The sequence below is a fragment of the Mustela erminea genome, chromosome 11 (genome assembly GCF_009829155.1).
Source record: "Mustela erminea isolate mMusErm1 chromosome 11, mMusErm1.Pri, whole genome shotgun sequence".
NCBI classification, from domain to species: Eukaryota; Metazoa; Chordata; class Mammalia; order Carnivora; family Mustelidae; genus Mustela; species Mustela erminea.
The window spans coordinates 26,865,320-26,891,152 of record NC_045624.1 but is presented as its reverse complement, the minus strand read 5'-3'; the positions used below and the strand labels follow the sequence as shown (position 1 = coordinate 26,891,152).

Below are 25,833 nucleotides of genomic sequence, written 5' to 3'. Positions count from 1 at the left end.
TAGGCTAGTGCAAATTTCTACTATGAGGTGAATTGTAGTTCCACTGGCCACCCGTGTGTGACCTAGCATGACTGTGCAGCTTTCTCTGTGTATTGCAATCTCATTGGCCACCTGTGTGTGGCCAGGCCCAACCATGGCCTTTGCTCTATAAAAGTTAGTCTGTGAGGCAGGGAGGGGGTCGTCCTCTTTGTAAGGAGCGGCCCCGACGGGTCTGTTTGACGGTGGGTTTGATTCCTGATGCTTGGCGCGAAATAAAGCTTTGCTTGACCTTTGCTTTGTATCAGTCTGTCTCCTTTGACCATGGACCCATTATTGGGGGACCCAACACTGGGGACCCAGCAGGCAGAGGGAGAGGGAGAAGCAGGCTAGCCTGCAGAGCAGGGGGAGGCCGGGATCATGACCTGCGCTAAAGGCAGTCGCTTCACCAACTTAGTCACCCAGACACTCTTAAATAAATCTTAAAAAAAAAATAGTGAGTTTTAATAATGTTATATCATTATAGATATGCATAGGTTTAGAAAAAAAACCATGAACATGGTATGGACATGCCTCAGATTGAGAAACACTCTTTTAGATCTGTGTTTGGTAAATTACCGCCCTCAGGCCAAGTCCATTAGACTTTTGTGAACAGCATATGACTGGAGCACATTCACACCTGTTTGCTTATTTCTGGCCTGTGGCTGCCTTCCCTTACACCTGCCGACCTGGGTGGTTAAGACCAAGACAGTGTAGCCCAAAAGCCAAAAATATTTACTATGTAGCCTTTGACAGAAAATAATTTACTGACCTTTCTACCAACCAAGCTATCCTTCTAAAGCATTTCTGAACACTTAACCATCAGTATAATCACGACACAGGTACATTTAACATCCAAACCCTCCTTACACCAGACTTCTCCCTTTTCTATAGTCAAGACAGTAGCGTGGCTTACTAAGGAGGCAGAGCATCCCAGAACACCCATGGCTGGGGACCCTGTGAGAGCCCTGTGTTATTAGGAGCATTTCTTTGTTTACTGTTGGACAGAACTCCTACTCAAATTCTGTTTGATCAGAAACGCTGTGGGATAATAAAAGGAGCAGATGAATTACGGAGGCCCTGAGGCTCTGCTAAAGATTGGAGTAAAACGTGCACTTCAAAGGATCCTGGTGAAGAAGGGAAGGTCAACAGCTTTGAATTCAAAATGGGGAGGCCAGGGGACTTGGGAAGAGGGAACTGGAAACTATCATTCCTCTATGAGCTTTTGCAGAGCAGGGGGGATGACTGTGTGCTGGTCAAGGTTCTGCCACACTCTGGTTTCATATTTCTTTTCAGCCTCACAAAGCTACTCTGACTAGGTCCTCCAGGATCAGTATTCTTGGCCAGAGAACATTTCTCCTGGTTACCTGTGTGTATCCTATGAATGGGCGGTAGGCATGGCTCAGCGTTACAGCCAGTTAACGTGACAAGTCCTTGCTATGTCTTGATCCCTGTTTGCAGGATTCGACATCTATTAGCTTACCTCATCCTTACATCCACCTCCTGAAGGAAGTATGATGATTGTCCCTATCCTACAAAGGCGGGCACAGAGGCAAAGAGGGATTTCGTCACCTGCTCAATGTTACAAAGCTGGTACTCAGCAGGGTGGGGACTGGAACATAGGATTTTTCTCCAAGGCCTCTGTTCTGACCCAGATGCCCTGAGGAAGGCAGAGTGTAAAGCCATGCTCCCATGCTTAGAAAGTAGAGGTCTTTTTCAAAGAGGCGACGATTAGTGCCAGTCCCTGAAGAGACAGGGGTTTGGGTAGGGGGCTGGGATTAGGGAGTCTGGCCTTGGAAAAGCTGAAGAAGGAATTCCTGTCTCCACACTTTGTCTTTTTCTCTTCAGACTAGACTGTTAAGGAGGTAGAGGTTTAGACATTAGCCCCATGTGGAAATAAGGCCTCAAAGAAATTTTAGGTGAACCAAAAAAAAAGGGAGCTGTTGGAAATTTTCAAATAAAGGAGGAAGATATGCACTTTCAAAAGAAAAAAAAAAAAGCCCTGAAATTGTTGAGGTTAGACTGAGGAGGGGGCGGAATATAGGAGACTGGAGTCAAGTACACACTGTTGTGAAGGTGTGCAAAGAAGGAACAGGGCGCGCTCAGAGCTGGTGCCATGGCCGCCCCTGCTGTGGGGAGGTCAGGGAAGATGAGACTGGCTGGCCACCAGTTTGGCCCCTTGGAGGTCACTGGTGGCCTCACAAGAGCAATTTCTCTCAGTGGTGGAGACAAAACCTTGTTGGAGTGAGAAAGTTAGAGACTGCAGGGTAAAAATCTTCACAGTTGTGCTATGAAGGGTAGCAGGAATGGCCAGTAGGTGGAGAGCTGTGAAATCAGGGCACATTTTATTCTGCTTTTTTTGTTGTCGTTATTGTTTGTTTGGTTTTTGTTTTTTAAGAGAGATGAAAGGGGGCATGGCAGGGAGAGAGAGAGAGAGAGAGTGTGTGTGTCTTAAGCAGACTCCATGCCCAGTGTGGAGCCCAACTTGGGGCTCAATCCCACAACCCTGAGATCATGACCTGAGCAGAAATCAAGAGTTGGATGTTCACCCAACTGAGCCCCCCAGGTGCCCCTTTAAATTTTTTTTTTTTAAAAGAAGGGTGCCATTAAAGTGTGTCAGCTGATGAGAATGATCTAACAGAGAGAAAATTTGATGCTACAGGAGGTAATGTGATTGCTGCAGGTACAAAAGTCTTGATATTGGTAAGAAGTGGTCAGAGGCAGTGCACCAGTGAAGGAGCTGGCCTTAAATCGGAGCATAGATGTTTACTCTTAAAACTAGAGAAAAGCCAGAATATATGGATTTTAAATGCAGGGAGGTTGATAGTTTGGTTGATAGCAGGGATCAGAACACTGTCTTCCGACTGACTCTATTTTCTCAGTGCTTAAGAAGCAAGGTCAGGAGCGCCTGGGTGGCTCAGTTGGTTAGGCGACTGCCTTCAGCTCAGGTCATGATCCCAGAGTCCTGGGATCGAGTCCCATATCAGGCTCCCTGCTCCTTGGAGAGTCTGCTTCTCCCTCTGACTTTCTCCCCTCTCATGCTCTCTTTCACTCTCTCTCTCTCAAATAAATAAATAAAATCTTAAAAAAAAAAAAAAAAAGAAGCAAGGTCAGGATCTCATGTGAAAATGGGAGAGGAGTATCAGAATTTTGAGGAAACAGGAGAAGCTATGTGTGAAATTGTGATTTATAATAAGATATATTTGATCTTTGTCCCATTTCTGGAACAAAGCTCCTAAAATCCTTAGAATTTCCCAAATGTTGAGAGCAACCAAGGTGTCTCTTGTTATGTTAATGAAGCGACTTTTGGAAATCAGGGAATGGGGGCTGGTTGCCAGGAGAACCCACCCTGTGATTAGAAGGTTGAGGGAGACGGGCTGAAGATCCAATCCACGGTCAGTGATTTAATCAACTGTGACTATTTAATGAAGCCTCTATACAAACCCAAATGAACAGGATTCAGAGAGCTTCCAGGTTGGTGAACAGGTGAGGATTAGGGGAGAGTGATGTGCTTGGAGAGGGCATGGAATTTCTCCATACCCTGCCTTATCCGTCTCTTCCATCTGAGTTATATCCTTTATAATAAACCAATGATATAGTAAGTAAAATGTTCCTCAGAGTTCTGTGAGCTGCTCTAGCAAATTAATCAAACCCAAGGAGGAGGTCATTGGAACCTGTGATCTTACAGCCAGTTAGAGAAGTACAGGTGACAGTCTGGGCTTGTGACAGGCATCTACAGCAGTGGTGGGGTGGGCGGGGAGGTGGTGGGCGGGTAGTAGGAGCAATCTTGTAGGACTGAGCCCCGAACCTATGGACTCTAATACTCTCTTTGGGTAGAGAGTTTCAGAATTAAATTAAATTGAATTCTCAGACCCCCTGCTGGTGTCTAAGAAATGCTCGTTGTTGTGGAGAAGGTACCCCTATCCACTCCACATGTTGGAATTAAAGTCCTGAAACACTAAAGACTATAAAATAGTAAAAGAACTATTTGTCTAGGGAAAAGTATTTGTGTTGCCTGTCAGCGTTGGGGTGCACTTGGATTTTGAGTTCTAAACTTAATAATATAAGTTCTTCTGGCTCCTTTCTCGCCATCATCTGCTGCTTGAGTGAAGACCTGGAATAGAGCAGATTTTTCCAGGTTTGGAGTTCTGGAAAGATGTGTGTGTGCGCGCGCGCGCGAGAGAGAGAGAATGAGAGAGAGAGAGAGAGAGAGGAAAGAAAGAGAAAGTTATATGCATGTGAAGGAAATCAGAGTATGTCACCTCAAAATATTCTTCTTTGACATAACTTTTTTTTCAGGCTGAAGATAATTAAAAAGTAGTAAATGCAGAAAAAGCTCCCCCTTTTCTACCGAAAGGCAGAAAACAGATTCTCCTTTTGTTGGAGGCAGACTCTTACCAACCCAGAGACCAGAGAAATCTGTAAATAAACCTAGTTAAGCAAACCCTTATCTTTCTAGTTACTTCTTTCCAAACCTCTTCACTTTATCAGTTCTTCACAAACTTGTTTTCTTTGTCTACAAGGTGTAAAAGCTTCTCGCTCAGGTCTTTTTTTTTTTTTTTTTTAAGATTTTATTTATTTATTTGAGAGAGAGAACGAGCATTGGGGAGGGAGAGAGAGCAGCAGATCCCCTGCTGAAGAGGGAGCCCAGTGCAGGACTCGATCCCTGGATCCCAAGATCAAGACCCGAGCTGAAGGCAGATGCCCAACCCACACTGAGCCACCCAGGGGCCCTGCACTTGGATCACTTCAGTAAGAAAACACATTTCTGCTGTTCTAAGCCACCAAGTTTATGGCGATTCCTTACAGTAGCTCTAGGAAACTAATGTAGTCACATTATTATTAATCTGAGGATTCTTTTCTAGCCTAAATGATAAGTTAATCTAAATTTTATTATAGAGCACAGTTGAACGTGGGCATCTCCTGTGCTGCAGGCTTCAGGAGGATTTATTATTCAGAGACAATGGACTTCACAAATCAGGAACAGATAATGCAAAACCAGTAATTGAAATACACTTTTGAGAAAAAAAAAAGAAAGAAAGAAATACACTTTTGTATCTTTAAGCTTTCTTTTCTTTCTTTTTAGTAATCTCTATACCCAACATGGGGCTTGAACTCACAACCCTGAAATCAAGAGTCTCCTGCTCTTTCGACTGAGCCAGCCAGGGGCCCTGAAACAGACTTTAATATCTTAAAAGACTCAATAGTAGGACATCTGGGTAGCTGAGTCAGTTCAGCGTCTGTCTTTGGCTCAGGTCATGATCCCAGGGTCCTGGGGTTGAGCCCTATCTACATCCAGCTTCCTGTTCAGAAGGGAGCCTCCTTCTCCCTCTGCCTCTGCCTCTGCCCCTCCCCGCTGCTTGTGCTCTCTCTCTCTGTCTGACAACTAAATAAATAAAATCTTAAAAAAAAAAAAAAAAAGCCTCAGTAGTGCTGGACATTACAGATACCTCTCCTGTGCACACCAGTGGTTTTCAGTTAGGGAGTGTGCTACCAGCTTCTAGTAGGTAGAGACCAGGGTTAAACATCGACAATGCACAGGACTTATGTGGCTCAAAATGCTAAGGTTGAGAAACCTGAGGGGTAAATGCAAATATAGCATCATGATATTCTCATCACTCCTTCCTTTCAACTTAGTTACAGCATGATTTTTGTTTATATCGATATTCAGCATTTAAATTATTACAATTATTTACTGTTGAGCCAAGTCATGTACCATGATTATGTTTCCTTTTTCCGTAACTTGCTTCTCATGAAGATAATCATTGACTCATTTTTCTTTTCGTTTACATACTTTTCTGTGTAACTACCATTAAATCCTCCTACATCCTCAATTAGTCTCTCAATATAATCTCCACATTGTCAAACTTGCCAATTAGTACAAAGTTCTTTTTCTCCTGGAGAAGATGCTTTTCCGAAGCCGCCTTCTTTTTTTTTTTAAAGATTTTATCTATTTATTTATTTGTCAGAGAGAGAGAGAGCGAGAGTGAGGGCGCACAAGCAGACAGAGGCAGAGAGAGAAGCAGGCTCCCTGCTGAGCAAGGGGCTCGATGTGCAACTCGATCCCAGGATCCTGGGATTCTGACCTGAGCCGAAGGCAGTGGCTTAACCGAATGAGCCACCCAGACATCCCCAGAGTCCTCTGTCTTTATGTTCCGAGTTGGAAAAGGCTACAAAACGGGTTCAAAGAGGTTAAATGTGCCAAGGTCACACAGGAATCTATGGCAAAGCTGGAACTCAAACCCAGGCAGGCCCTTGTCCCTTGAATTTCTTGCTGGTGTCTGCATTGATGACCTGTGGGGCCCTCCTTACTGGGTGGAGGCCAGTTCCTCCAGTGGTGAAAGTAATCACCTAAGGCAGAGTGAAAGAGAAGTGTACTGAATACATGGCAAGGGAGAAACGGGCAGGACAGTAAAAGACAGACTGCGATGAGGCAGGGGTGTGGAGGGTGGAGGGTGTAGAGGGTGTGGGGGCGAGGGGCCACATTTATAGGGCAGAGTGAGAGAGGATGGGAAGGTGTGGAATTTTCCCTTTTTTGGTAATCTCAGGAACTGTGCCTGGTCGTAATTAGTCAGTTAGGTCTGAGGCTGTTTCCGGGTGTGTCACTTAACGACCGTGTTTGCTCGGACGTTGTTCAAGCTGGTTGCCTAAAAGCGACCTCTACATTATCCATTGACAAAGTAATGCTGTGTCACCAACCACCCCAAAACTCAGTGCCTCAAGAAGCAATCATGTATTGTTTCTCATGTGTCTGGGGTTGGCTGGGCTTGGCTGGGACAGCTCATCACAGGCAGATGGGCTCCATTAACCTATGAGCTGGCCCAGGCATGTTCTCTTTGGGATGGCAAAAGTACAGGAAAACAAACTCAACTGTGCAAGTGCTTTCTGGCCTCTGATTACCACATCCTCCTAATCTCCCATGGATCAAAGCAAGTCACCCAGCCAAACCCAAATTCAAGGGTCAGGAAAGTTCAGTACACCCACGGGTGTGGGGTAGGGTGGAGGATAGCAAATATTAATCAACAGAAGTTGTATCAAGCACCTTGACAAACTAGTAATATGTGTAAATGACAAGAAACTCTTATCAACATATCTAATGATTGGGGCACCTGGGTGGCATTGTCAGTTGGGTGCTAGACTCTTGGCTTCGGTTCAGGTTGTGATCTCGTGGGTCAGTGGGGAGTCTGCCTGAGTTAGTCTCTCTCCCTCTCCCTCTGCTCCTTCCCACTCCAACCCTCTGTATAAAATAAATAAATAAATCTTCAAAAAAATCTAATGATGAAAATACATAAATCAGTTACCTTGAGATGTCTCAATTAGTTGCTTTTTTGCTAGATTCAAGCAATTTCCTTAGTTTTTACCATGAACTTTTTTTTTTTTTTAAGATTTTATTTATTTATTTGACAGAGAGAGACACAGAGAGAGAGGGAACACAAGCAGGGGGAGTGAGAGACGGAGAAACAGGCTTCCCGCTGGGAAGGGAGCCCAACTCGGGGCTTGATCCCAGGACTATGGGATCACGACCAGAGCTGAAGACAGATGCTCAATACTGAGCCACCCAGGCGCCCCTTTACGATGAATTATTATAGAAAATATGTAAGCATTAAAATCATACTGCAGTGCAGTATTGGATGTATCAAAATACTTCCATCTGATTTTATTTGCTTTCTTGCTCTCTTTTGTAGTTTTAAAATGTTGTGCCATATAAATGCACATATCCATTTGAAAATAAAATGTTATAAACAATGAAATTGAACTTATTTGAACTTTAAAGTAGAGCACTAAAGTATCTTGCTCTTAGACTGCGTTAATATTTGAAGGACGAAAATACACAGATCAATTTTATCCCTAGTTAATATTCCCAGAGTTAACCATAACCATACCCTACAAATTTATAACACCATATTTTTAAAATATGCTACTATAATATGCTAATGTAACCATTCCTTATGAGCCACTGAATGATAAATATTCAAAAAGAAAGCAAGGGCAAGGACATTTTAAAAGACTTAAGACTTGCAAATTTCTGTTTGAAAATGCTAAGCAAATTACCTTAAGATATGCTTGTCTATTAAAAAATGTAAAAGAGCTCAACTTATAAATCACTTCATGTACCATGCAAAGTAACCAAAAGAGCCCCCAGACTAATACAAGAAAGTTATTAATATATCTATGTATTATGTTTATATTCATCATTTATCAGGTAATATTATAATAATGTTATTTTTCTATGATGCTGTATTTGTTTTAATGTGGATATCTTTCAACTCTGAGAAAACAGGTAAGAAAGACAAATAGAAAAACAAAGTGTTTTTATATAAACCATAAATCCAGTCAGAGAGATTCTACTACTAAATCCTTCTTTCTTTCTTATTGGTACAGCTATAGCCTACGGCTAAACAGATTTTTCACTTTTTGTTTAGACTATGTGGAAATGGGTCAGGTACCAGGACGTTCCCTTGTTAGAACTTCCATGTAGGTCAGTAAATTATAGAATGGGTTGGTCTGTAAATAGGCTTAGAACCAGATCATACACATACTTTTGGGGGTAGAAAAAGAGGGACCCAATGGAGGATTCGTAGCCATTAGACCTGTGCCCTCCCAGAGAACCGTCCTTAAAGCATAGCTCTGCTCATAGTGCTTTCTTGCAAGCTGCAATCAAGAGGGCTGTCTTACCTCTCCTCCCCAAAATACACACTCTAAAACCCAGCCTACAGCAGCCTCAGGGAGGATAAGAGAGGACAGAGGATGGGGAGCAAACAGTGTACCTTGGTTGGAAATCCTGCTTCAGATTATCTGCTGAGCCCAGGTCCTGGAACTTGTCAGCACCAGTCTTTCATTTCTGATTTCTTCCTGGGAACAGACTGAAGTTGCCCAGACCTGTGCTGCGTTGAGATTACTGATAAAGCCATTTAATTTACAACTGTCAGTAGTTGCTTTGTGCCTCTCAATTGGTGTGAAAATATTAGGACTGTTGTGCTAATGAAAGTATTTTTTGACAGCTGCACTTTCTGGGGAGTGGGCCAAGGAAAGACCCCTGGGTGTGTCAGTGCCCCTCCAGGGAGCAGGTCTGTGATGGCCCAACATGAGTCCGTTTCCATTCAATGATATTTTGAGGTGCTTCTCCAACTTCATCCTACCCTGAAGCACTTCCTTACAAAGTTGTTAGGCATCTTTGGCCTTTAAATATCACACCATGGGGCGCCTGGGTGGCTCAGTGGGTTAAGCCGCTGCCTTCGGCTCAGGTCATGATCTCAGGGTCCTGGGATCGAGGCCCGCATCGGGCTCTCTGCTCAGCAGGGAGCCTGCTTCCCTCTCTCTCTCTGCCTGCCTCTCCATCTACTTGTGATTTCTCTCTCTGTCAAATAAATAAATAAATAAATAAAATCTTTAAAAAAAAAAAAAAATTAAAAAAAAAAATATCACACCATATATATAAAGCACTTTAAAAGAGGAAGCAAGCCAGCATCAGGCAAAATGAATGGATATTAAAATTAAAACAAGAAAAAGAAATTAGGTGAGCTACCTGTTTTAGATAGAACACATTAAAGTCACAGGGAGCTGTTACAAGTGGTGATTCTGTCAGTCTGACACTGCTACATTTTAAGACAAAAATATAAAGAAAGTCATGGGGATATAAGGTGCAGCATGGGGACTACAGTTAATACTGTATTGCACTCTTCAAAGCTGCTAAGAGACTAAACCTTAAAAGTCCTCATCACAGGATGTTAACTACATATGAAGACAGATGTTAACCAGGCTTACTGTGGTGATCACTTTGCAATATACACAAATATTCAATCATTATGTTGTATGGCTGAAACTAATAAAATGTTATATGTCATAAAGAGAAAGAGAGAGAGAGAGAAATAGAAGGAGGAGAATGAGTTGCGTTTCATCTGGCATAGGCTTAAGACTAAAAATTTTGGCCTCCCAGCCCCTTCAATCCCATGCCCGCCCCCATCCAGTTAATCTCCAGAACCTACTTTCCAAATAACTTTGCCTTGTCCATTCTGCCACAGCCTTACTCAGACCTCAGTATTTCTTACTTGGATTATCACAGTGACCTTCTGGTTTCTCTGTCATTTACCACTCCCGCCCTGCTGATCGGACTAATCCCTCTAAAATCTGTATCTGCTTACAGACAGTTCACTCTCCTATTTCAATTAATGCCCAATATCCACAGGATAAATCCACCCTGTCATAGAAGACACATTTCTAAAGAGCCTGTCCCCTTTTCCAGTCTCACCCTGCAGCCACTCCTACCTTGAGTCCCTGACTTTCCACCTCTGACCCGAGAGTCTAGGATCTCCATCTCTCACCCCAGCTAAGTGTCGACCCACATGCTTGATTAAGAACAGAATTTGTCTATGAAGGATGTAGCCACCTATTTCCTTGTGGTTACAGAAAAAGGGTACTTAACACCTACTCTCATCAATGAACTTGGAAGTACAGTGTAATTCCAGTCAGACTTTAAAGGAAGTCTTTAAGGTGTGGAATTTTGAGATAAAAAAATGTATCACTTATGCAGGGATTTTTTTTAAACCTAACCCCAATAAGTAAAAATGTACTTAAAAATATCTATTAATAAGTGCCACCTGGGGGCACCTGGGTGGCTCAGTAGGTTAAGTGACTACTTTTGGCTCAGGTCATGATTCCAGAGTTCCAGGACTGAGTCCTGGGTCGGGCGATCCCCGCTCATTAGGGTGTCTGTTTTTCCTTCTGGCCCTCCCCCTTCTCACGCTCTCTCTCTCAAGTAAATAAATAAAATCTTAAAAAAAAAAAAAAAAAGTTCTTCTGGTATTGGAATTGAGATGTGGCCTATGGGTGGAGGGGAAAACTGGGAGAAAGGAGGAAAGTGCTATCTCATATACAATAGAGAAAACACACAGCAAAGGATAATGCCTTGGTTGGTGTGGTTTATGGAATAATTTTTCATCCTTGATAAACCATAGCCAAATCTTCCTTTCTAATTTGAAGCCAGTTTTTTTTTTTTTTAAGATTTTATTTATTTATTTGACAGACAGAGATCACGAGTAGGCAGAGAGGCAGGCAGAGAGAAAGGAGGAAGCAGGCTCCCTGCCGAGCAGAGAGCCCGATGTGGGGCTCGTGGGGCTCGATCCCAGGACCCTGGGATCATGACCTGAGCTGAAGGCAGGGGCCTTAACCCACTGAGCCACCCAGGTACCCCTTGAAGCCAGTTTTTAAAAGGAAGTGAATTGAAGTATCAGTTTACACAGTTACATACCCCAACTTAAAATTTACCTATTTAATCTTCCCGTGAAAATTTTATATCCCCATATATTTGGTCAATAAAGAAAGAATTCAAGGTAGACTGAATACAAAAAGATAAGATTAATTTAAACCTGATTTTTTCCTGTGGGACTGGTCCCAGAGGAGAGGGTCATTCATTAATCAAATAGTAACTGATCACGGTGGGGCCCAAGTGTTTAGTACCACATCTAGCTGAATGAATTCCACCGACAGTACCTACCAGGGAGGAAGGGGAGGTGGAGGAAAGTTTCTAAAAAGAAAGAGATTAACAGATCATGGGACTCTTAAAAAGCACCATCCATGTGCGGAGGACATCCTATTGTTTCTGAATAATGATGGGCTTTCTTTATATCTTCCCTTCCACTCCTGTCCCATATACCCATTGATTAAGTGAAATTTGTACTTAGACTTATTTCCTTCTAATACACAAAATCTTATATTTGAATTTCAAAATGTGATCTCCTAAGAGATTTACTATAAGTGGATACAGAGGATTTTGCTTTAATGTCAAGCTTATATTTTATTTTTTTCATTCCTTTATTCTTTATTTTCCTATCTGCCCCCCCCACCCGCCCCATTTCATAAGGAGCGTAAGAAATGCAGTGGTGTGAAGAAGAGCTTCTCTAGTGCTCAGGGAAGGTCAGACATGCAGCTGAATCTCCATCCGAAACCACTGTTTGAAAGTTTTGTTTAGATAAAGCCACAATTTTAAGTACCAAGGTCTTCCACAAAACAGTATATGAAAGCCAGATATTGCCCAAGTGTGTTTCTGGCATTTACATGAAAGATACTTCCAGAAACTTCCATGAAAGACAAAAAAAAATTATCATGGATATTAAATAATGAATAAACAAAAACAGGGATGAAACTTTTTGTATTTGTAGCTCTACACAAATACAAAATGGACACGCGTCTGTATGTTAATATAAAGCAGATTGTAAAGCAGTAACATAAAAATAAACTGTTAATTTAAAACAGTGGATGATGCTGCTTTGCTGAAAGTACATTGCCGGTATAAGGTATATGATGGGAAGATGTAGCTCCTGCTAGTGTCCTCCAAGATTAGTTTAGACATTGAGCTGTACAGAAATTGGGGTAGGGAGATGAAGCATGAGACTGTTAGAGCCGTTTCTGTTTGCTCTGGAGGCTGAGAGAATGGAGAGAAGTTAATATATATAATCATTTCAGAGGAAATTCTGGGTTCCTGACTGCATATAAGGTATCCAAAAAGGAACTCCAAACTACTCTTAAATTTTGAGGAACTTTTAAAAATACATTTAAATCCCGGGGAAAGGAGTGCTTTTGTTGTAGAGTTACCAACAGTAAGATCAGAGTGAGTCATGGCATAGGCTGAATGTTAGCTGATACATTTAGGGCAACCTTTTCCCAAGTGTATTTTGTGAGAGGCCAAAACACAAAGCAAAACAAATGTTCTATTGGATCGTACTGGTGTAAAGTTAAGTTGACTATCAAATTATTTATCAACATTTATTTAGTTTAGTGAATGGGCCTATTCAAGAAAGTTTGGTATTGGAAAAGAAAGTGTTTTTGTAGAAAGGCCATTTGGAATAGCTAACTTCAATCACTGACCTTTTCATTCTAAAGTTTCCATTGACTTCCTTAAATCATTTTGGGGCAGCAAGTTGACCCTTGACAGAATTCCTTACCATTAAATTAAACATATTACCGCCCAAATGTGATTTGTATGGTGAATCTTAAAATCTGAAATTTATTTACCCTCCAAGATTTTACCTGCCTCAACAAAAAGTTTCCACTCAGACTGTTTCTAGGGTTTTGGGAAAGCTAATGACTTCTAACACCAGGGGTGACTCAAGGGATGTGTCCCTTTACTGTACTGCACTTTAATTGAAGAAGGAACATACCGAACATTTAAACTGCAAACAGTTCCCTAGGAGACCACCTTTCCTTTTGATATTGTGTCTAAATAACCTGATTTGCATGTAGCTTCCAAAGTAATACACAATTTTCTGGATTAAAAAAAGAATTCTTTCCTCTGGCTAAGAAAATGGAATACTTTGTTATTTATGTTTTCCATCTTATGCCATCAAAAGCAAAGCAACGCACTGGCAAGCATATCTAGAGTTATTTATAGATCATCTAGAAATAATATTAGGAATTCATGTCTCTGAAATGGAAATAAACACCCTATAAACTTAATGGAAGTGTGATTACCCAGTAAAAGTTATAATACATTGAAAATTGATTTTGTACTCTTGAATGTCACTGGCCAACTATTTTAAACCTTAATCCCAAAATATATTGTATGAAATTAAGCGAATTGGCTCTGAGTATAGTTGCCCTTTAAAGCCTCTGTGTCAGCTTGTAGAGAGTCCTGGAGACACAGTGTCTGCAATCAGATGTTTCCAAAGAGCTAATTTTCTGGGTAACAAACAGACTCTGCGGGGAAAAAAAAAAATGAAAATGGGGAGGGGCTCACTTAGAAATCTGTGTATAAATACTAAGAAAGGGTAAAATTAGACATGGACAAAATAGAACTTATCTCTAGAGAGAATAAAAACCAATGATGATTGGTTTATGTAACTAGAGACGGATAAAACTACAAGGATGCTCCTTCTTTTCTAGAGTCTTTCCCCCTGGATTAATAATACCGCCCTGGACTTTCTGAGAGGCTGTTATGTTGCCTAAAAAGAATACTGACATGTGGTCTCATTCCTGTCCCTTACTAGCTGTGCAGCAGATGGGTTTCAGTGACTTCATTTATGAACTGTGTATTAATAATAATAATAATAACCACCACCATACAAGGTCACTGTGGCAATTAAGGGAGAACATATGCTATGGACTGCATTTTATCCCCCCCAAATTAATATATTGAAACACTAACCATCAATGCGAATGTATATGGAGATAGGACCTTTATGGAGGTAATTAAGTTTGACTGGTCAGAAGGATAGGACCCTGACCTTGATAGGATTAGTGTCTTTATAAGAAGAGACACTGGAGACCTGCTGTCCCTTGGCCATGTGAGGACACAGTGAGAAGGAGGCCATCTGCAAGCCAGGAGGAGAGCTTTCACTAGAAACCGGTCCTGCTGTACCCTTATCTTGGACTTCTAGCCTCCAGAACTAAGAAAATAAATTTCTGTTACTTAAGCCACCCAGTCTGTGGTATTTTGTTACGGCAGCCTGAGCTGACTAATACAATAAGGTAGGGTATCAAGGGTATCAAGGGTAGGGTCCTGTCAGACTTGCTCTTATTGTTTTCTTTTTTAAAGATCTTTTATCCATTCATTTGAGAGAAAGAGGAGGAGAGAGAGAGAGAGAGAGCATGAGCAGGGAGTAAATTAGGGAGACGCAGACTCTCTGCTGAGCAGGAAGCACCATGTGGGGCTCAACCCTAGGACCTTGGGATCATGACACAAGCCAAAGGCAGATGCTTAACTGACTGAGCCATGTGGGCGCCCTCAGATTTGTCCATTTTTTAATCCCAAAGCATTCACAGTGCCTGTTACATAGTAGATACTCAATAAATCTTTACTGAATGAATGAATGAATCCATAATTGAATCAAAAACAGAAAAGTTAGTCAACAGATATGCACCTAAATTCTCTTTGCATAGAACTGGTTTCAGATGCTTTCTCTAGGTTCCTTATTATTGCATAAATGGGGCAGCACAGGTTCTTTTCCCTTCTCTATTTGTCCCTTTTCCGTTTTCCTCCACTTGACTGTGTAGGTGTTTAGAGAACACAGCTTGGGATCTGGACTGCCTGGGTCCAAGTCCTGGCTCTACCACTTGTGGCTTTGGGCAAGAGGGTTAACTCCCCAGCGTGTCAGTATATAAAATGTGGATACGTAAAAATGGGGATAATTATAGTACCCATGATCAGGCTGCTCTGGGAATTAAACCGATACATGACATGCTTCAAAAACAAACAGTGAGCTCTCATCAAGGTTAGTAGTTATCAATTATTTTGAATCAGGCTTTAGCCAAAGACCTTCTGTCCCTTCCTCTTTTGTACCTTCAACCTCTGTACTGGCTCCTTCCCAGCAACATTATATATGCACACATCTCCCAATTCAGAAGATAAAAAATTCTTCCTTGACCTCTTACCCCCCTTTGCCTACAGGGCAGTATTTTCCCTCTAATTTATAGCCACTATTTTTTAAAAAGATTTATTTATTTATTTGAGAGAGAGAGAAAAACAGTGCATGGGTGGGGAGGGGCGACGGGGGAGGGGCTATGGAGAGGGGAGGCGGACTCTCCGCTGAGTACAGAGCCTCATGTGGGGCTTGATCTCCTGACCTTCCCCTACCAGGAGATCAGGATCCGAGCTGAAACCGGGAGCCAAAGGCTTAACCAACTGAGCCACCCAGGTGCTCCTATCTCTCATTTCACTTTGTATCACAGCCTCAAAACTGGCTTTTTCTCTCATCTTGTTTTCTTTCAGTTTTCTTTGAAGAATGCCAAATGGATCAGTCCTTTGTCTGCTCAAACCCTTGTAACTTGTCAACACCCTTAGGAAATGGTCCCCCTCCTCTAATGTGTCCGCAAGGCTTCAAGACCGGCCTTTTGCCTACATTTCTGGGTTTAGCTCTCACTCATCCCTCTGCTACTCTCCTAATTCTGACTCCAAGGGCTCTGAGTTACCCAGTGTTCTGATATTCACTCTTGCCAGGACTTTGAACATCCTGGACCCTCTTTCTAGAATTTCGCCACCATGGTCTCCAGTCTAGGTGGCTGGCCCGTTATTTCCTGCAATAGCATCTTTCTCCAGCATAAACTTTGGTTTTAAAATCTGTATCCTTTGCTCCATGAGAAAAAGAATTATCTATATCTTATTTGCTTTTTAACACACAGTACACGTTTAGATATTTATCGAACAGGTGAATGAATGAACTCTCCCCCATTTTTCTTATGCTCATTTTTAATCTTTTGGTTCAAATGCTTTGATCTGTATGGTGGCTAATTTTATGTGTTAACTTGACTGAGCCAAGGATGCTTGAATATTTCAACAAATATTCTGAGTACTTTGGTGAGGATATTTCTGGATGAGTTTACTATTTATTTATTTTTAATTTTCTATTTTTTAAAAAAGATATATTTATTTATTTGTCAGAGAGCGTGAGCATGCACAAGGAGGGGGAGCAGCAGGAAGAGGGAGAAGGAGAAGCAGGCTCCCTGTAGAGCAAGGACCCCAATGTGGGACTCGATCCCAGGACCTTGGGATCATGACCTGAGCTAAAGGCAGATGCTTAACTGACTGAGCCACCCACGTGTCCCAAGTTTAATATTTAAATCAATAAATGAGGTGAAGCAGATTGTTCTTCTTAATGTGGGTGAGCCTCATCCAATTAGCTGAAGGCGTGAATAGAACAAAAAGACTGAACTTCTCTGAATAAGAGGAAATCCTTCCTGCCTCACTGCCTTCTAGCTGGTATATTTGTATTTTCCTGTCTTCAGAGTCCAACTGAAGCATCAGTTCATCCTGGGTCTTAACACTGCCAGTCTTGAACTGAAGCTACGCTATTGGTTCTCACTGTTCTCAGGCCTTTGGGCTCAGACTAGAACCTGCACCACTTACTCTCCTGGGTCTCCAGCTTGTAGACTCAGCCTGCAGTTCTCAGGACTTGTCAGCATCCAAAACTGTGTAAGCCATTTCCTTATAATAAATCTTTTTGTTGCTGTGTAACTCTATTTCTACATCTATCTATCACTACATCTGTCTACCTATAGATATGTATCTCCTATTGGTTCTGTTTCTCTGAAGACCCCTGACTAATACAATCTGCCAATAATATCTGGAGTTGGAAATACAGCAAGAAGTGATCAGATACACAGATAGTAAAACATAAATGTTTACCACCTGACACTAGCAGCAATTCTCTAAATATAATGAATTTTGATTTTTATTCTTATTTTTTATTCAAAAATTGGCAAAACCCAGAGGATCATCAGTAAAAAAACAATTAAAATCAAGAGGAATCAGTAAGCTGCAAACTGAGTAAGTCAGTCTTTAGAGAACTGTCATGTAGTAATATGTATATTGCCAACTATTTCATGTGCATGTCAGTTTTTTAAAATTCATATTTCAAAGGGTATTGGGTTCTCTGAAGAGCTTACAAATTTTAAGTAATGATCTCTAAGTGCCTCCCATTCTTATGACAAGCACTGCACTAGCTGACTTTTGTTTACTTTCTCTAGTCTTCTCAAAAATTGGCCTTTCACAGTTGGGGAAACAAAGTCAGAGAAGGAAAGTGACTAATCCAAAATCAACAACTTGCTAATGCTTAAGCTGGAATTGGCTTGTTCCCTCCTTTACTACTAAGAATTAGGCTTCCTGTGAAAAACTGCTATCTCATTGTATTTAAAAGATACTTCTGGGGCACCTGGGTGGCTCAGTGGGTTAAAGCCTCTTGCCTTCGGCTCAGGTCATAATCTCAGGGTCCTGGGATTGAGCCCCACATCGGGCTCTCTGCTCAGCGGGGAGCATGCTTGCCTCTCACTTTCTGCCTGCCTCTCTGCCTACTTGTGATCTTTGTCTATCAAATAAATAAATAAAATCTTAAAAAAAAAAAAGATACTTCTTACAAAAGGTTTATGTGCCACAAAAACAGACACATAGATCAATGGAACAGGGTAGAGAGCCCAGAAATGGACCCTCAACTCTATGGTCAACTAATCTTCGACAAAGCAGAAAGACCATCATATGGTTTCACTTACTTGTGGAGCATAAGGAATAACACAGAGGACATTAGGTGAAGGAGAAGAGAAGTGAGTTGGGGAAAAATGGAGGGGGTGACAAACCATGAGAGACTGTGAACCCTGAGAAACAAACTGAGGGTTTTGGAGGGGAGGGGGGTAAAGGGTTTGGAAGGTCTGGTGGTGGATATTAAGGAGGACACGTATTGAATGGAGCACTGGGTGTGGTGCATAAACAATGAATCTTGGAACACTGAAAAAATAAAAGAAACAAAAGAAAAAAGAAAAATATATAAAAATGTATATACCTAATTGCCAAAATGTAGATGAAAATATCTTCCCCTCCTATTTCATCATATCGTAGATCTGCAACCTGAAAAAATTTAGGATTAAAATTTAATAATGTTACAGACTGTCTTACAGTGTTGTAACAAAAAGTGAGGATAAATTTTTCTGTTCAAAAAAAAAAGGCAGGCAGGAAATAATGTCCAATGGAAAAAAGACAGTCTCTTCAACAAATGATGTTGGGAAAATTGGACAGCTGCATGCAGAAGAATGAAACTGAACCACTTCCTTATACTATACACAAAAGTAAACTAAAAATATAAGACAGAAATGTAAGACAGGAATCCATCAAAATCCTTGAGGAGAACACAGACAGCAACCTCTTCGACCTCAGCCATAGCAACTTCTTCCTAGAAACATTGCCAAAGGCCAGGGAAGCAAGGGCAAAAATGAACTAGGGACTTCAACAAGATCAAAAGCTTTTGTACAGCAAAGGAAATAGTCAACAAAACCAAAAGACAACTGACAGAATGGGAGAAGATATTCACAAATGACATATCAGATAATGGACTAATATCCAAAATCTATAAGGAATTTATCAAACTCAACACCCAAAGAACAAATAATCCAATCAAGAAATGCGCAGCAGACATGAACAGACACTCTTCCAAAGAAGAGAGACAAATGGCTAACAGACACATAAAAAAATGTTCATCATCATTAGCCATCAGGGAGATCAGAATCAAAACTACATTGAGATACCATTTTATATCAGTTAGAATGACCAAAACTAACAAGACAGTAAACAACATGTGTTGGAGAGGATGTGAAGAAGGGGAACCCTCTTACAGTGTTGGTGGGAATGCAAGTTGGTTGCAGCCACTTTGAAAAACAGTGTGGAGATTCCTTAAGAAATTAAAAATAGAGCTACCCTATAATCCTACAATTGCACTACTAGGTATTTACCCCAAAGATACAGATGTAGTGAAAAGATGGGCCATCTGTATGCCAATGTTCATAGCACCAATGGCCACAGTCGCCAAACTGTGGAAAGAACCAAGATGTCCTTCAACAGATGAATGGATAAAGAAGATATGGTCCATATATACAAAGGAGTATTATGCCTCTATCAGAAAGGATGAATACCTAACTTCTGTATCAACATGGATGGGGCTGGAGAAGATTATGCTGAGTGAAATAAGTCAAGCAGAGAGTCAATTATCATATGGTTTCACTTATTTGTGGAGCATAAGGAATAACACAGAGGATATTGAGAGTTGGAGAGGAGGAGTGAGTTGGCGGATATCAGAGGGGGAGATAAACAATGAGAGACTGTGGACTCTGAGAAACAAACTGAGGGTTCTGGAGGGAAGTTGCGGGGGCGGGGGTTGGGTGAGCCTGGTGGTGGGTACTAAGGAGGGTACATATTGCATGGAGCACTGGCTGTGGTGCATAAACAATGAATCTTGGAACACTGAAAAAACAAAATTACAAAAAAAAAAAAAGTCTCTTACAGAGAACCACCTGAGTGCTGCACATGACAAAAAAGATTGCTGAACAGAAGAGGAAGGAAGAGGAAAGATTAAGCAATTCCCACCTTTTATCTAAGCACATGATGAGTCTTCTGTGTGTTCCATAAATTAATGTCCTACTGAAATCCCATGCTGCCACATGGCACATTCCTAATTCCTGTTTCCACTACTGAATTGTCTGATATGAGAATTCAGATAAGTTCATCCCCACCAACAACAAAATTTGAGTACCTGCTCTGTGCTAGGTTCCTTGCTAAATGTGGAGAATGACATATGCCTGCTCTCAAAACAAGAGCAGGAAAATCAGAGGAATGAAGGAAATGAAAAGTGAATTCAATGGCAGATTTTCTGTTCTTCACTCTATTTGCCTACATTTCTCTCTCACTCACCTCCAAGCCAACTCATGGAGTATGGGAAAAGCACAGACCTGTGCCACTTATTTTTACACAAATGTGAGGTGCACAAAGGGATCACCAGCTCAATGGCAGTTTATGGGGCAGAGACTTAGAGTACTGAAAGAAATGAAAATTCAACTGAAATAATAAAGTGGGGGGCCTGGTTGGCATAGTCAGTTGAACATCGGACTCTTGGTTTCAGTTCAGGTTGTGACGTCAGGGTCTTGAAAAACAGCCTTGAGTCTGGCTCTATGCTCAGCCCAGAGTCTGCTTAAGACTCTCTCTCCCTCTCCCTCTCCCCCTACCTCCCAAGTGCACCCTCTCTCTCTCTCTCTCTCAAAAATAAATCAATCTTTAAAAACAACAAGAAAGGAACAATTAATTGGTCTGAGATACTAAAAAAGCTAACAGTGCTTAATGTTGTTCCCATTTGCAGAAATAAAGTTCCCTGATCATAGTAGGAAATAATTTCCCAGTTGCATACTTTACTAGCTATTGCTGAAAGATCTTGGATATTTCACCTGGAGTAAAATAATTAAGACACACTTGGAAACTTTCTTCGAACCTTTGGTCTTCTTTCTATGTGTGAAAACTTGGGAAAATGTGTGAAAATTACTGATGTGCTTTACCGTTAAGAACTTTCTAGCAATTCAAACAACAGAACAAAGAAATGGGTTGGTCTGAGAGAGTGGATTAAGTGCCATAATCTCCCTCATTGGATGTGATCAAGAAGAGAGTGGAAGTACACCTATTATTCTGTTGTCTGTGAGTTGAATTAGATGATATTTAGTTCTCTCCTCAAGTTCTAAAGTTCCATGATTTTACTTATTTTTATTTTTTTAAGATCTTCATTTTTTTAAAGTCATCTCTACACCCAACATGGGGCTCAAACTTACAACCCCAAAATGAAGAGTCACAAACTCTACTGGCTGAACCAGCTGGGCACCCCTGAACGACCATGATTTTAGATTTTAGTAAGCTGTGTACTCTTTACCTGTGCATTTTGTAGACATTTCAAAGGCACATTATTAAAACTTTTATAGCATGTTCAGTAACATCATTACACATGGAAAAAATTACTCTGAAATTTTGTTGAATAAATATTAACATAATTTTGTGTACATTTTGGTACCCCACCAAACATAGGGTATACAATATTTCAGGAACTTAACATTCCCTCTGCAATTCAAATCTTACATGATATAAAGTCTTAGAATAACATTCATAATCTGAATTATTTTAGCGATAGAAAAATAATCCACAGGTTCTCGAAAGTTACTGAATACTAACCCTTCCACCTATCTTCTATTTCTGCCTTCATTATTCTTTTGTTTCTGTTTTGTTTGTTGAAAATTTCATCATTACAAGTAAGTACAATGGTAAACTTTGTTAAATGCTTGCTTTTAAGTATTTGGGATTTAAGAACCTACTTTCATGGACTCCAAGGAACTCTTTTTTTTATTTTATCTTCCTGGCCATTCATTGTTTCTAATAAAAGGTTAAGACTAAAATAGTTCTCCTTCAGAAATGTACAAAAGCAGGGACGCCTGGGTGGCTCAGTTGGTTGGACAACTGCCTTCGGCTGAGGTCATGATCCTGGAGTCCCGGGATCGAGTCCCGCATCGGACTCCCAGCTCCATGGGGAGTCTGCTTCTCCCTCTGACCTTCTCCTCGCTCATGCTCTCTCTCACTGTCTCTCTCTCAAGTAAATAAATAAAATCTTTAAAAAAGAAATGTACAAAAGCATATTTAATTTCACCTTAGTTCCTTAAAGTTATTGGATGATCAAAATGATGTTATGCAAACTTTCTGCATATTCCCCTCTATACTGTTTTTTTCCAACAACTATTTTTCAAATATTTAAAGTTCTGAATCTGTGATCCTGTGAGACTAATCTTATTTTCATCATGGATATTAATAATAGGTTATTATCTCCAATGTGATATAAATGCCTGTTGGAATCCCATCAAAAGTGGGGCTAGTTCTCTTTTTTCTATACAATTCTCTTTTTTTGATTGGGAGAGTTGATCTGTGGCATCTTTCGTCTTCCTGGCTAGCTATCAGCTTCTGTGATACCTGTGGCCTCTCAATTCCTTTCCTTCTTCCTTTCCTTCTTTCTTTCTTTCAAGATTTATATATCTGATAGAGAAAGTGAGAGAGACTACACTTAGGAGCAAGGGGAAGAGGCAGAGGGAGAGGGAGAGGGAGAAGCAGACTCCCCACTGAGGATGGAGCCCAATGTGGGACTTGATGATCTCAGGACCCTTGGGATCATGACCTGAGCTGAAGGCAGATGCTTAACCGACTGACTCACCCAGGTGCTCTCAAGTCCTTTCTTAATGCTGCTGTTCAGGTCTGCCAGAGGAAGCTACTAGGAAAGTCCTGTTGACATTCTGTAGGTAGACCTGAGCAGCAACCAAAGGGTTTTCCAGGGTCCAGCCATCCTGACACTGTGGTGATCCAATGCTTCTTGTAAAATGTCAAATTACTCTCAAAGTCCTCAGAGCCTTGCTGCTTAGACTCAGTGAATAAAGCATCATTTGAAAAGATGAAAGACCATATGTATCATGATAAAAAGAATGAACTGGTTTTTTGTTGTTGTTGTTTTTTTAGTGACAAGGGAAGTTTCCTAAAATTTTCCTTGCACTACACAAGCAGGATGAATGATATATATTAGCTCTTGAAAACTTTGAAAAGCCTTCTTCCTTCACTGATAGACAGTAGGGTTTGTCAGTTCAGCTGCTGACAGCTTTCCCCTCATTCAGTCTTTGCATGAAAGACATAATTAATACTGCATTGAACAGTCCAAGCTGACTTGAGAAACCATCTGTTAAAGATGTTCTCAGAAATTCCTGCCTTGGATGGAAGGCTGGATGTTAACCTTCATGGTTTCTTTCAACCCCTGACTCTCCTTAATCATGGTAAAGATTTTTTTCCAAATGAGAAAGTTGGTCCATGTGACATTTGGATTCTAATGGAATCATTAAAAGATGAAAATCAAGTCTTTATGTCAAAGGCTAGTCCCTCACTCCCACACTCACTTTCTTTCTTTCTTTCTTTCTTTCTTTCTTTCTTTCTTTCTTTCTCTGTGAAGACTGTCTAAGAATTGACTATCACTGCAAAGAGAATTTACAAATTAAGGGGAAAAGTCTCTAAATTTATATTCTCCTGTATATTAAGAGAAAAAGTTTCTAGGGAAAGATTCTCTACACTCATCCCAGTTAATTTATAATTGGGTTGCTAGTATCTGGACGTCACTGCCTATGTAATGGTTTCATGCCTCAATGTTAAAAATCAGAATGAGGCCAATTCTAGTGAATAGAAGTCTGCACAAACAATTGCTATTTTGTTGGTTCCTCTGGTACCAAGTCTAAGAATAGAAAGAAAAAAAAAAAACTGGCAACACAACAGAACGATCTTTTACTGCCATCTTTCCCTTTAGCATAAACTGAGGCATGTGCTTGATCAAGGGAGGGGAAGAGTATTTCTTTTATTTTCCCTCAGTAAAGGAGCTTAGTTCTACTAAGCAAGGTTGGAAAATATACTGGAGACAGTATATTTAAAATTAACTTAAAATATAAAGTGTTTTTAATGCCTTTTAATATAAACAAAAATTGATTTTATTAAAATGCTTTCAGATATTAGAATGCAATGATTTATTTGTCACTCCAAGTCGGTAGCATGAATATAACTTCCTTTCCAAGTATATTGATTTTTAAATGTATTTTGGAAGTGGAAAAAGAACCAAAACAGTCTACCAAAATTCTTCGCCATCTCTCTTAAACAAAACCAAGTCCATTACGTCAACAGTCTATTTTAAAACGGTATAGAAAAATTATTTTTTCAGAAGGATAGGATTAACCGATTAGAAAGGTTTCTTAAACAACAAAGGACGTCATACTTTCTAATCTGTGTTTTGCTGGGTTGAAACATGAAATGTCAAATATTGATAGAATATTCTAAGTTAAGTACAGTGAGTCATTGAAATGTCTGAAATACTGAAATGGATTATCAACCTTATTGGAGTCTCTGTAGAACCTAAAAACTTTCATGTTTATTGTTGCCATGAGAAACTGAAAAGGTCATATTTCTCTAGATTCAGTGCCCAGATAGAATTGATTTAAAATTTAAAACACTTTTATAAGAAAATTTCAGTGTATAAGTTAAAAATGGAGCAAAACTCATACTTGTTACTTTTTCCCCATTATTTTCTGTAAAGACTGTCTTTAACTCTAAGGTGTTTAATTGAATTCAGAATAAATGTTGTTGTAAACAATTTAATTTTAATTTGGGGGCTGTTTAGCTCTTACAATGTTGCTCATTCCAAGTACTATGTTAAACATGTAGCAATAATTGTATGTATTTTCCCTAGCTTGTGATATAAGGTTATCACGCCTTTTGTTGTATTATTCTTATATCAAAAAGATTGTCAAAGTTCAAATGAAGAACTCCCTTTCAGACCCTGCTTGAATATAAAGACTATCATCTAAGGATTAGAGCTAGACTGTTTTCAGTTATGGATCCTGGTATTAGCTCCCTTGTGATTTTCCATGGAATAGAATGTTTTTGTTCCTAGTGCCTGGCTTTTAAATGTCTACCCTTGCATCTGTGATACTGAAAGGGAAGAGTAATACAAATTGCAAGGTAAAATCCACAGAACATCCAAAAATCACTGTCAGTAGACAGAGGTATGACAGTGTTGCTGTTAAGAACAGACCCTGGAGTACAGTGTACTTGAATTCAAGTCTAATTGATGTGGGAAACGAAGGCAGTAGAACAATTATTAAATTTCCCTACTACCCACAGTCCACTGACAAGTCCTTGAAACAGGCAGAGTGACATTGCTCTGGGGACTCAGCTGCCTCAATGTTAGTACTTTATTAAGGGCAAAAAGGCAACCTTAACCCAACCCACAGGATCCTATAAGTCTATCTTAACATATAAAAATACCTTTAGAAAATTCCTTTATCTCTAAACCCCCCAAGATGTGTGTTGGCAATCATCCCCCAAGTATATGGCCCACAAATATATCTGAAGGGTCTTATGACTAAGGTTTAATTAGATGGTCATTAATGACCTTTTCCCAACTATAGCTAGCCCCCTCAAGGTCCTGGAAACCTTGCTTCTAAAATTCCTTTATCTGAAGCTATCCCTAACCCTCTCCCAACTCCTTATGACTCCAGGGTAGCTCTTTCTGCCCAGGGGACCTGTCCCCTTGCTTTAATAAAACCACCTTTTTGCACCAAAGTTTTCTCGGATATTCGTTCTTGTCCATTGGCTTTGAACCCTAACATCTTTTCCTACATCATAATATTCAATAGCTGTATGACTTGAGCTAGAAGTCAACCTCTTCAGGCTTTAATTTCACTGTCTTCATCTGTAAAAAGAGGGTTGCTAGAGGTTTAAATAAATATGTTCATGTGTCTCTGTATGTATATATATGTATGTGTGTATATATTTGTAGTTAAGAAATATATATATTTTATATGTATTTACTTCAAAATATATATGGATATATATTTACTTAAGATTATATGTATCTACTTAAGATATATATATATGATATATATTTAAGATATATACATGGAGACATACATATATTTACTTCAGATTTTATATATGTAACACAGCAGCATTTTTTGGCAGGTGGT

General features: G+C 40.2%; 1 long non-coding RNA gene across 1 annotated transcript in view; it reads right to left on the bottom strand.

Moving 5' to 3' along the window:
* Window positions 1-11,883: 11,883 nt before the first annotated feature.
* The window catches only part of LOC116568620, a 61,220-nt gene continuing 47,270 nt past the window's right edge, over window positions 11,884-25,833 (bottom strand). Inside the window, exon 3 of the long non-coding RNA XR_004276706.1 lies at window positions 11,884-13,707. This is a non-coding gene — a long non-coding RNA (uncharacterized LOC116568620). The remainder of the gene's footprint in view (window positions 13,708-25,833) is intronic.